Below are 10,521 nucleotides of genomic sequence, written 5' to 3'. Positions count from 1 at the left end.
CACCCCGCAACCCCGCCCCCGGCCCGCCTGGGCCCCACCCCGCTCCCGCCACCCTCTCCGCCGGCGTCCGCACCCTCGTTAACTACGCCCCCACCCCCGCTCCGGGCTCTTGGCAGTAGTGACTTTTCTGCAGAACGCTGCTACTGGAGGCCTCGAGTCCACAGGGAGCGGACTGGAGGGAGTGCCTCTTCTTTGTGCCCTGTAAGTGGGCAGCTGTCCGAGGGACCGGAGGTACCTACCTAGAGGTGGATGGGCTGTGAGAGTGGCCCCTCTTGTCTGTCTTCTGTCTGCAGCCTGGCACCTCCTGTGATCCGTGTACCAGTGGCTTGCAAAGGCCAAGGCTGCCTTCGGGAATCGCAAAAAACCAGAAGGGTGACTCAAAGCCACGATTCGAGCTAGTGGGAAAACCCGCGGGTTTGCTAATTGCCCCTCGTGGAATTCTTGTCTTTTTAGAGCTGGACCCCAGTAATACTCTTGGTGGGCCCGCAGAAGACCTGGAATCAGCCTCCTTATTTTACCTGTCGGTAAGCGGGATGAGGAAATCGCCAATCATGTCTTCCCATTTTACCTTCCAAAACTGGAAACTTGTGACTTTGTGTCTTCTGGTGATTGGGATAGTTTGGGGTGTCTTGGCGCTGTCCAGCAGATTTTATCCCGCGGCCTCTGTCCTTGGTGGGAAGTACAAGCAGGAATGGGCATAGTTATTTACCTTACCAGGAGGGTCCCTGGGTGACACAGTTTGCGACTGTCTACTAAATTAAAGGTTCGAACCCACTCGGTGGCACCGTGGAAGAAAGACCTGACTATCTGCTTTCCTAAAGCCCACGGCTAAGAAAACCCTGTGAAGCAGTTCTACTTTGTAACACATGGGGTCACCATGAGTAGGAATTAACTTGAAGGTAATGGGTTTAGTTGTTTAGTTTGGTTTCCGAGGAAGGAGCTGCCCAGCATATTAGAGCCCAGCCAAAAAAACCATTGCCGTGGAGTCTATTCTGATTCATAGCGACCCTATAGGACAGAGTAGAACTGCCCCACAGGGTTTCCAAGGAGTGGCTGGTGGATTCAAACTGCCAGCTTTTTGGTTAGCAGCCAAACGCTTAACGATTGCACCACCGGGGCTCCTGTTAGGGCCCCAAAACCCAAAGCAAACCCACTGCTGATTTCAACTCAGTGACCCTATAGGACAGAGAAGAACTGTCCCATAGGGTTTCCAAGGGAGCGGCTGGTGGATTTGAGCTGCTGACCCTTTGGTTAGCAGCAGAACTCTTAACCACGGTGCCAACAGGGCCCCTGTTAGGGCCCACGACCCTGCAAAAGAGCCTGGAAGTACTTTATCTGTTCTACTTGTCTCTGGCATCAAGGAGGATGCTGATAACATTTTGCAACCCTGCACACTCTTCTAGTACACGTTGTCAATTGCTCTGCAGAACTTTCCCATAGATAGGTTGCTTTCTCTGCAGTTGAGGGCACTGGTCACATACAAGCAGAGAAATTTGGAGGAAAAAAAAAAACTATGAAGACACCATAAGAAATGATAAAATTAACACTGTTGGGAGTCTAGGCATGATTTCTTTAGGAACTGTCGGTTAAGCATTGGATTGCACTCCCCTGTATCTTCTTTCTCTTAAGCCGTTGTTTTCTTCCCTTCAGCATTTTCATAAGTAGCAAAAATCCAGCTTTCTCTTTACCTTCAAGATTGAAATGGTAAGAGGGTGGTATGGGCAGAGGAAGACATAAGAAAAAAGAATTCCTTTCCATCGGATTCAAAGGAAACTCCATATTCACAAGAGTCCTTCAAGGCATAAAATAAAATACAAAATAGAAATTATGTTCTTTCTCCTAATAAAGGTCTTTATAATTAAAGTCAAATGAAGTTTTGTGGTTTATATCATCAGCTTTCAAAATTCAGTTGTAGATGTTAAAATGTGCCTATGTGTATTTCCTTCCACAATAAATATTTTAAAAGGCTTTTAGGTTTAAACTAAAGATTTAAAAGCTTAAATTTCTGTCATTCATCCAACATTTATTACCAACATATTACCTTATTTCAAAAATTGATTTTTAAAAATTCTCTTAGAATCCATAATTATCCATTGCCATTGAGTCAGTTCTGACTCATAGTGGCCCTATAGGACAGAGTAGAACTGCCCCAAAGGGTTTCCAAGGAGTGGCTGGTTGGTGGAGTCAGACTGCCAACCTTTTGGTTTGCAGCTGTAGCTCTTAACCACTGTGCCACCAGGACTCCAGAATACATAACTGGTTTCTATATAATGACCCTGGGAATATCAGAAGCATGATATAAAATGGTTCAGGGCTGGAGCTGTATCATTTATCAACATCTCGAAACTTAGGGGAAGGCATGATGTGTCCCTTTTGCTCTGCATACCTGCCGCTTTCCTCTACCTTGAGAGAAAGCATAAGTGCATGGCACCTGTACAGCCCTCTACTTAATCAAGGGCCTGGTTTCTTCCATGTGGAGTCAAAGTGGTATGTTTGTGCATGGTATGGTATGATGGGTTAGACTAAACTATCAGCTCCACTCACACATAAAGAGTAGGCAATGAAGGTTATGTCAGTGTAATCTGAAAAAATGCTCTTTTTGTAATGCTCCACCTTAGGCCCATCATACATTGAATGGATATATGTCTACCAAGATAAAGTTGGGGAAAATTGAGTAGCTAAACCTCCAGGTAAATCTTATTTGGAAAATAAAATAGTAGAGAGGCATTGTACTACTTTTCAATTTCTAGAACGTGTGACAATATTCTGGCTAAATTCAGTCATCTATTTATTTGTCCATTCATTCATTCATTTGTACATTAGTCAACAAAGACATATTGAGCAGTACAAAACACTATGTTATATACCGTATATAGGTTTGAAATATAAAAACAAATTAATTATAAACTCTCCCTGCTTTAGATAAGTTTATAGTCTTCTAGAGCAGTAGTTTCTAATGATTCTTGGAAGTGGAGTTACCATAGCAGCTTGAAAAAATACTCATGCCTGGACCCTACCCCCGTTATTGTTAGTTACCCTGGAGTAGGTTCCAACTCAAAGCGACCTTATGTATATCAGAACGAAACATTACCCGCCCTGTGCCATCTTCACGATCTCCAACGTACTCAAGTCCATTGTTGGCAGCTATTGTGTCAATCCATCTCATTGAGAGTTTCCCTCTTTTTAGCTGGCCCTCTGCCAAACTTGATGTCCTTTTCTAGCAAGTGGTCTTTCCTGATAACGTGTCCCAAGTAAGCAAGATGAAGTCTCACCATCCTCACTTCTAGGGAGCATTCTGGCTGTCTTCCTCCAAGACTGATCCTACCCCAGATATTCTGATGTAATTCATCTAGGATGGGGCCCGGGGCACCAGAATTTTTAAATCTCCCAGTGGTTTCAATTTGCAGGAAAGATTGAGAATGATTGGTCTAGAAGGAAAGATAAGACGGACACAAAGGGAATGTGTAAACCCCAAAATTTTAGTGAACAGGCAGGAGTGTTATTTTTTCTTGGTTCTTGCAAGGGGACATTGAGGATCACCATCCCAGGACCCCATCATCTGCGCTACCCTTTTTGCGACTGACTTTGGCTATTTACAATTGATTTTGGCCAGTTACTCTAAGTAAACATGCATGAATTAATGTACAGGTCTAGATTACAATTTATTCATCTGAACTAGGAACTTTCTAATGACCAGAAAACTTATGTCCACGAACAAAACATCATACTTAATAGTAATTGATGTCATAATATCAATTGTTTTTGTTAGCTGACTTCAGGTTGGCCTCTGATTAACGACCATCCCATGTACAATGGAATTCGGACTGCTGTGATCCATAGAGTTTTCATTGCCTGATTTTCAGAAGTAGATCACCAGGCCTTTCTTCCTAGTCTGTCTTAGTCTAGAAGCTTTGCTGAAACCTGTTTAGTATCATAGCAACACACAAGCCTCCACTGACAGATGAGTGGGACTGCCCATGAGGTGCATTGGCTGAGAATCGAACCACAGTCTCCTGCATGGAAGGCAATAATTCTACCGCTAAACCACCAATGCCCTCAATAATATCACTAGCTACCATTAAAGAAAGGCCTACTGTGTCCTAGACCTGGTCATTATTTCTTTACATTTAATTTCACTGTCTCATTTAATTTCACAAATTATTTTGGAAGATCTAACCAGTAATTACAAACCACACTCAATATTTGCTTTTGTTGCTTCACCATTACCCATCTTCACTTTAATTATGGTTTCATGAAGCATTTTGTTTTCAAATTTGCAGCTATTTTCACTGACCACATTTTATGTTTACTGATTCTTCATAGTATGTAGGTAAGTCCTAAATCTTGTAGTAATGTGTCCAAATCACACATAGAATGTGTTACTTTGGGGAAAATATCCTCTAGATAGTTAATCCTATCCATAATTCTACTCTGTCCAATAGGGTTGCTAAGAGTCAGAAATGACTCGACGGCAATGAGTTATCCATAATTTATGAGAGTCTTACAAAAATTATTCAACAAAAAATGTCATTTCCCGAGGGACTTTTTTTTGTTAGATTTTGGAGTTAGTTTTTTTTTTTTTTTCCAGGTGAAATTCTTTATGTACTGATAATGAACATAAAGCATCATATAAAGAGATTTATTCTGAAATATCAAGTATTAAAACTAAAATTAAAGCATGCTATATTTTGTATCTAAATTAATCTTCAGTCCTTCACTGGCCTCTTCTGATTTAAGGGTGAATATTTCAGTAATAGGAGACCTTGGGTAGCACAAAGTGTTAAGTGCTTGACTACTAACCAAAAGGTTGGCATTGGAATCCACACAGAGATGCCTTGAAAGAAAGGCCTGGAAATCTGCTTCTGAAAGGTCATAGCCTTGAAAGCCCTATGGAGCAATTTTACTCTGCAATACATGGGATCATCATGAGTCAGAATCCACTGATGGCAACTGGTTTGGTTTTTCTGTTTTGGTTTACAGTAGTAGTTGAGGCCACAGTCTCTCTAGCAGAAGGAAACCTTTTTTATTTAAACGCCATTCATTTGGCACCTCATATGGGCCGCTTTGTATTATAATGCATTTTATTATTCTTGTATATCCAAGTTTATCTTTCTAACAAGGTTTTGGGATGAAGTAACTATATTTGTTTTCTTAGGACCTAACCAACACTGAAGACGCCCTGGTGGTGCAGTGGTTAAGAGCTTGGCTGCTAACCAAAAAGTTGTGGGTCACTCCAACGGGAAAAAGATGTGGCAGTTTGCTTCTGTAAAGATTACAGTCTTGGAAACCCCAATAGGCAGTTCTGCTCTGTCCTATAGGGTCACTGAGGGAATTGTCTTGATGGTAGTGGGTTTGGTTTTGGTTTAACCAACACTGAGTCCTATACCTTTTAAAAGTTCAAAAAAAAATTGTTAGTTTCTGGGGTCTTAAAAGCTAGTGAGCAGCCATCTAAGTAGCAGCTGTTGATCTCTCTCCATCTGGAGCAAAGGAGAATGAAGAAAACCAAAAACTTAAGGAAGCAATTAGTCCAAAGGATTAATGTCCCACATGAACCACAGCCTCCTCCAATCTGAGACCAGAAAAACTAGATGGTGACTGGTTACCACTACTGACCACTCTGACCGGGACTTGGTTTGAATGGTTAAAAAATGTGGAACAAAATTTAATTCAAAAAAAAGAGACCAGACTTATTGGTCTGAAAAAGACTTGAGGAACCCCTGAGTCTATTGCCCTAAGACAACCTACTAACTTGAAACTGAAGACACTCCCAGAGGCCACCTTTCAGCCAAATAACAGATTCAAAAAAAATCCAAATCTGTTGCTATCGAGTCAATTCTGACTTCTAGTGATCCTATAACAGATAGGAGTAAAAAATGAACAATAACACCCGTGAAGAATGTGCTCTTTAGAACAATCAATTATGTGAGACCAAGAGGGCAACATCTGTCCAAAACCAAAGATGAGAAGGCAGGGAGGGACAGGGAAACAGTCCGAATGGAAATAGGGAACCCAGGGAAGAAATGGGGAGAGTGCTGACACATTGCGGGGATTGCAACCGATGTCACAGAACAGTTTGTATATGAATTATTGATTGGAAAACTAATTTTCTATGTAAACTGTCACCTAAAGCACAATAAAATGTTCAAAAAAATATCATTAATGGTTTTGATGGGGAATGTTTGTATTTCTCAGTTTGCCAGTTAGAATTTACTATTGTCCAGAGTTATTTAAATTTTTTCTAAGGTAATTTAAATGTAAAATAGAATGATATGCAATAACTAATATAACGCAATGGAAGAACACAGAGTACTGAAGTTTATTTCCTGGGGAGACTAGTGAGAAATGACTAGATTGTAAGTCTTTCAACCAGAAAATAAAGGATTTCAGAATGATGAGGAAAGTTTGAAGGAAATGATACCGGGTCCACAGATACCTCTCATGGTACTAAATGACTCATAAAATGCAGTATTTTTTACATAATATAGAAAGTGTGCCATGCTTGTACATCTCACCATTGAGTGTGGTACAGTACTTTGATCTTCAACAATATACAACATTTGTGGCATAATAGCTGTAATAGGACTATTCAGCTATTTTACAAGGCAATAATCCAGTCCTCTCTTATCAGGATAAACTGTGAGGACAAATCCTTTCAAAATCAGAATTAATTCCTTGTAGAAGAGTGAGGCTACAATTATCCCTTAAATAGGAGCAGCTGCAACATGGTATCGGCCTGGAGTGTGGCAGCGAAGTGTTTTTCCAATGCAATTAAATGGATTTTTTTTTAATGCAAACTAATATTCTATAAAAAGTCAATTGGAAGGTGAGTAGGTGTGGAATTGCTGAGATGAAAGAAACAATCATTTTGCTTACCTGAGTTAATACTCCTGCCTTAGTAAATGCTATTTTGGTGAAAAATGGATAATCAAGACTCGTATTTTCCTGTGAAGTAGGGCTCCAAAAAGGAATGAGAGTAATACAAAGGAAAGATAATTCTGGTTTGCTGGTACACAATATGTCTTATTTTGAAATGTGTTTACAACTATGTTTTATTATTGTTGCTGTTCAAAAAGATATGATGAGTCAATAGCAACACTTCAATTTAAACAGAAAAGGTAATACTGGGCATAAAAATATAAATACAACTTGTAGGACTTATACTAGCCAGCACTTATGTCCATAGTGAGACAAAAAGGGATGTGAACTTAGTTTTTGCCATCAAAATGATCAAAGGATTGGAAAATAAGACCTTCGTGAAAGATTAAAGGGCCTGTGTGGAGAGGCCAATACTCAGAGGCAATGTAGTCTGTTCAAACAGTGTATATCAAGAGCTCTCTCTCGAATGATGGGAAAGAACACCTCCACTGAAGATATGAAATGAGGAATAAAATGCAATACTAGAGCATTTAGGATTTCGGCAGACATAAAAAAGAATTTCCCCCAGTGTGGTCTTGAATACATTGCTAAAGTAGAGTTGTGGGTTCTCCACAGGGCTGATTTTAAAATCTTTGTACCCAATGAAAGTTTGTTGAGTCACCCATACCCACTGGCATGGCTCTCCTTCTTGAAGTATGCTTCCCTTAAATAAGATTGCAGACCCTGGGTGGTGCAAAAGGTTACCCTGCTTTGCTGCTAAGTTAAAGGTTGGAGGTTCTAGTCCGCCCAGGGGCACTGTGGAAGAAAGACTTAGAGATCTACTTCCCAAAGATTAGCCACTGAAAGTCCTATGGAGCACAGTTCTAATCTGACACACATGGAGTCACCATGAGTCAGAATTAACTCAACAGCAATTGGTTTTTTTTAAATGTAAGATTGAGTGGACAAAGGGCTTGAACTTGCCTCTAATTATCTAAAGGGCTCCTGTGCTCATTAATTTTGGATAACATTAAGTGGACTTCATCTAGACGATGAACCAAGGAATCTCTTGTAGTTCTCTGAAGTCTAAAAATGCTTTCTTTTACAAGATTTTCAAGGACTTTAGTTGTGGAGAAAAATTGCAAACATCTGATTTTATAGGCAAAATTTAAGATATGATATAAAACTATGAATTAAAATGATTAATAAAATTTTAGAGAGTTGTGTTACTTTGTAAAAGGATAGTCTCACATGATCCAAACCCGTTGCTGTCGAGTCGATGCCAACTCATAGTGACCCTATAGGACAGAGTAGAACTTGCACCATAGGGTTTCCAAGGCTGTAATCTTTATGGAAGCAGACAACCACATCTTTCTCCCACAGAGTAGTTGGTGGGTTTGAACTGCCAACCTTTCAGTTAGCAGCCGAGCGCTTAACCACTGTGCCACCAGGGCTCCTTCTCACATGACAGGGATTGCTTTTTAGGAAGCTCTCACAGCCAAAGATGAAGGAAAAGAAATCCTCTAGCCTTACTGTAATATCTTTTAATGCATAGCCTTCAGTTCAATAATAGAAAAATCACACATTTTTAAGACAGCAAGGGACTCCCCCAGCTTCCCATTCAGGCTGATAGTTGCTGCTAAATTCCCACCTCTTCCATGGAATCTTCCGGGGCTCACTAGGTAGTCTCACGCAGTCATTTGGTGGTAGTGACAAAGTCACCCTCATCCTGCCTAGTTTAAATTCAGTTCCTGATCTTTACCTCATTTAGATATTCACTGCTTCCGTCCACTATAAATCCACTTCTGCTTGACCTTTGTTGTTGTTGTTAGGTGCCCTCCAATCAGTTCTGACTCATAGCGACCCCATGTACAACAGAACGAAACACTACCCTGTCCTTCACCATCCTCACAATCTTTGTTATGTCTGAGCCCATTGTTGCACCCACTGTGTCAATCCGTCCCATACATGGCCTTCCTCTTTTTGCTGACCCTCTGTTTACCAAGCATGATGTCCTCCTCCAGGGACTGGTCCCTCCTGTTAACATATCCAAAGTACGTGAGATGAAGTCTCGCCATCCTCGCTTCTAAGGAGCGTTCTGGCTGTATATCTTCCAAGACAGATTTGATCTTCACATGATGCAATTACCTGCTATTCATGTACTTCTTCAGTGTTTCCATTTTGTTCCTAATGGCTTTCAAGGAAGTTTGCCTGAATGAGAGTGTTTGACGCTGATTATAAGGTCCTAGAGGGAAGGGAAGGAGCTCTGGTGGCACAGTGGTTAAGCCTTTGGCTGCTAACCGAAAAGTAGGTAGTTTGAACCCACCAGCCACTCCGGAGAGAAAGATGTGGCAGTTGGCTTCCATAAAGATTACAGCCTTGGAAACATTACAGGGTAGTTCTTCTCTGACTACACACAGCAACACCAGAGGGAGGGTCAGAGAGTCTTTGAATAGGACTGATTGTTCCCATAGATCATCATGCCTTAAAAAGTGCTCTTTGCATGAAGATAATTAAACTTGGCATACTTGTTTCTTGGTCTCGACTAATACAAATTGAAGATGTCATAATATGTAAACAGTTCCACTTCATTAAGACATCTTGGCAAGAGTTACTATGGTCTCATATTTTCTTTATTGCCTTGTGTATATTATTATAGTCTAATATCACTTTTAGTTAAGGAAATCGTTATTAAAGGCCCTCTAAGGTCGCTATGAGTCAGAATCTACTCAACAGCAACAGGTTTTTTTTTTTTAAATGCATCATGCTGCGTGAGTCCCTGGTGGTGTAGTGGTTAAGAGCTCGACTGCTAACCAAAAGGTCAGCAGTTCAAATCCACCAGCCTCTCCTTGGAAACCCCATGGGGCAGTTCTACTCTGTCCTACAGGGTCACTATGAGTCAGAATAGACCCGACAGCAACTGGTTTGGTATTTTGGTTGTATGTCATGTGCCTCACGTAACAGTACATGCTAGCTGTTGTTGCCCCTCCTCCTCCTTCCACCTCCTTCTCTTTTCTTTTTGTTTTCTCCTCCTCCTTCGCCCCATCTTCTTGGCTGCATTATCCATTTAAGTTTTCTGTGTAGCTTCTATAAGCATTTATAACTCCTAGAATAGAAATTAGCCAGAGGATAAGTGGAGAACAGAGCATTTAAACAGAAGAAACAGCATGAAAAAACTCAGAGAGGCTTCAAAGACAAAGAAAATTTAGAAACAAGAATGGCGAGCATTTGTGTATTTTCTGTAGATTTTAAGGTGCCAAAGCGGGGAGAGAGGAAAGAGGGGTGCCTAGCAGCAGTGGGAGGAGATGTAGAGAGGTAGTTCCATTTACTGAAACCCTGTACCCCTAAGAAAGAGTTAGAAGTTTGTCTTGAAAATGTTGGCGAGTCTTAAGCCATTTTAATACAGGGACCTGACTTTGATTTGTACTGTAATGTTTTATGGATGATAGGATGTTCACTGGTTATTTCTACTGCAGGAAGTATCCCATAAGCAACTGTAGGAGTTGGTGACTACAGAAGGAGAGGCCAGACACTCCTTTTTCTGAAATATTGTTAATCTGCCATTTTAGTAGTTGTGGTATGTAAATATACCCAGAAAAATATTAAATTGCATGTCGTGACCCTTTTTGATCTACCTATCTCTCCAACTTTGTATTTTCCCAACCT

The sequence above is a fragment of the Trichechus manatus genome, unplaced genomic scaffold (assembly GCF_000243295.1).
Source record: "Trichechus manatus latirostris isolate Lorelei unplaced genomic scaffold, TriManLat1.0 scaffold00018, whole genome shotgun sequence".
NCBI lineage: Eukaryota > Metazoa > Chordata > Mammalia > Sirenia > Trichechidae > Trichechus > Trichechus manatus.
Note: the sequence above shows the minus strand (reverse complement) of the source record.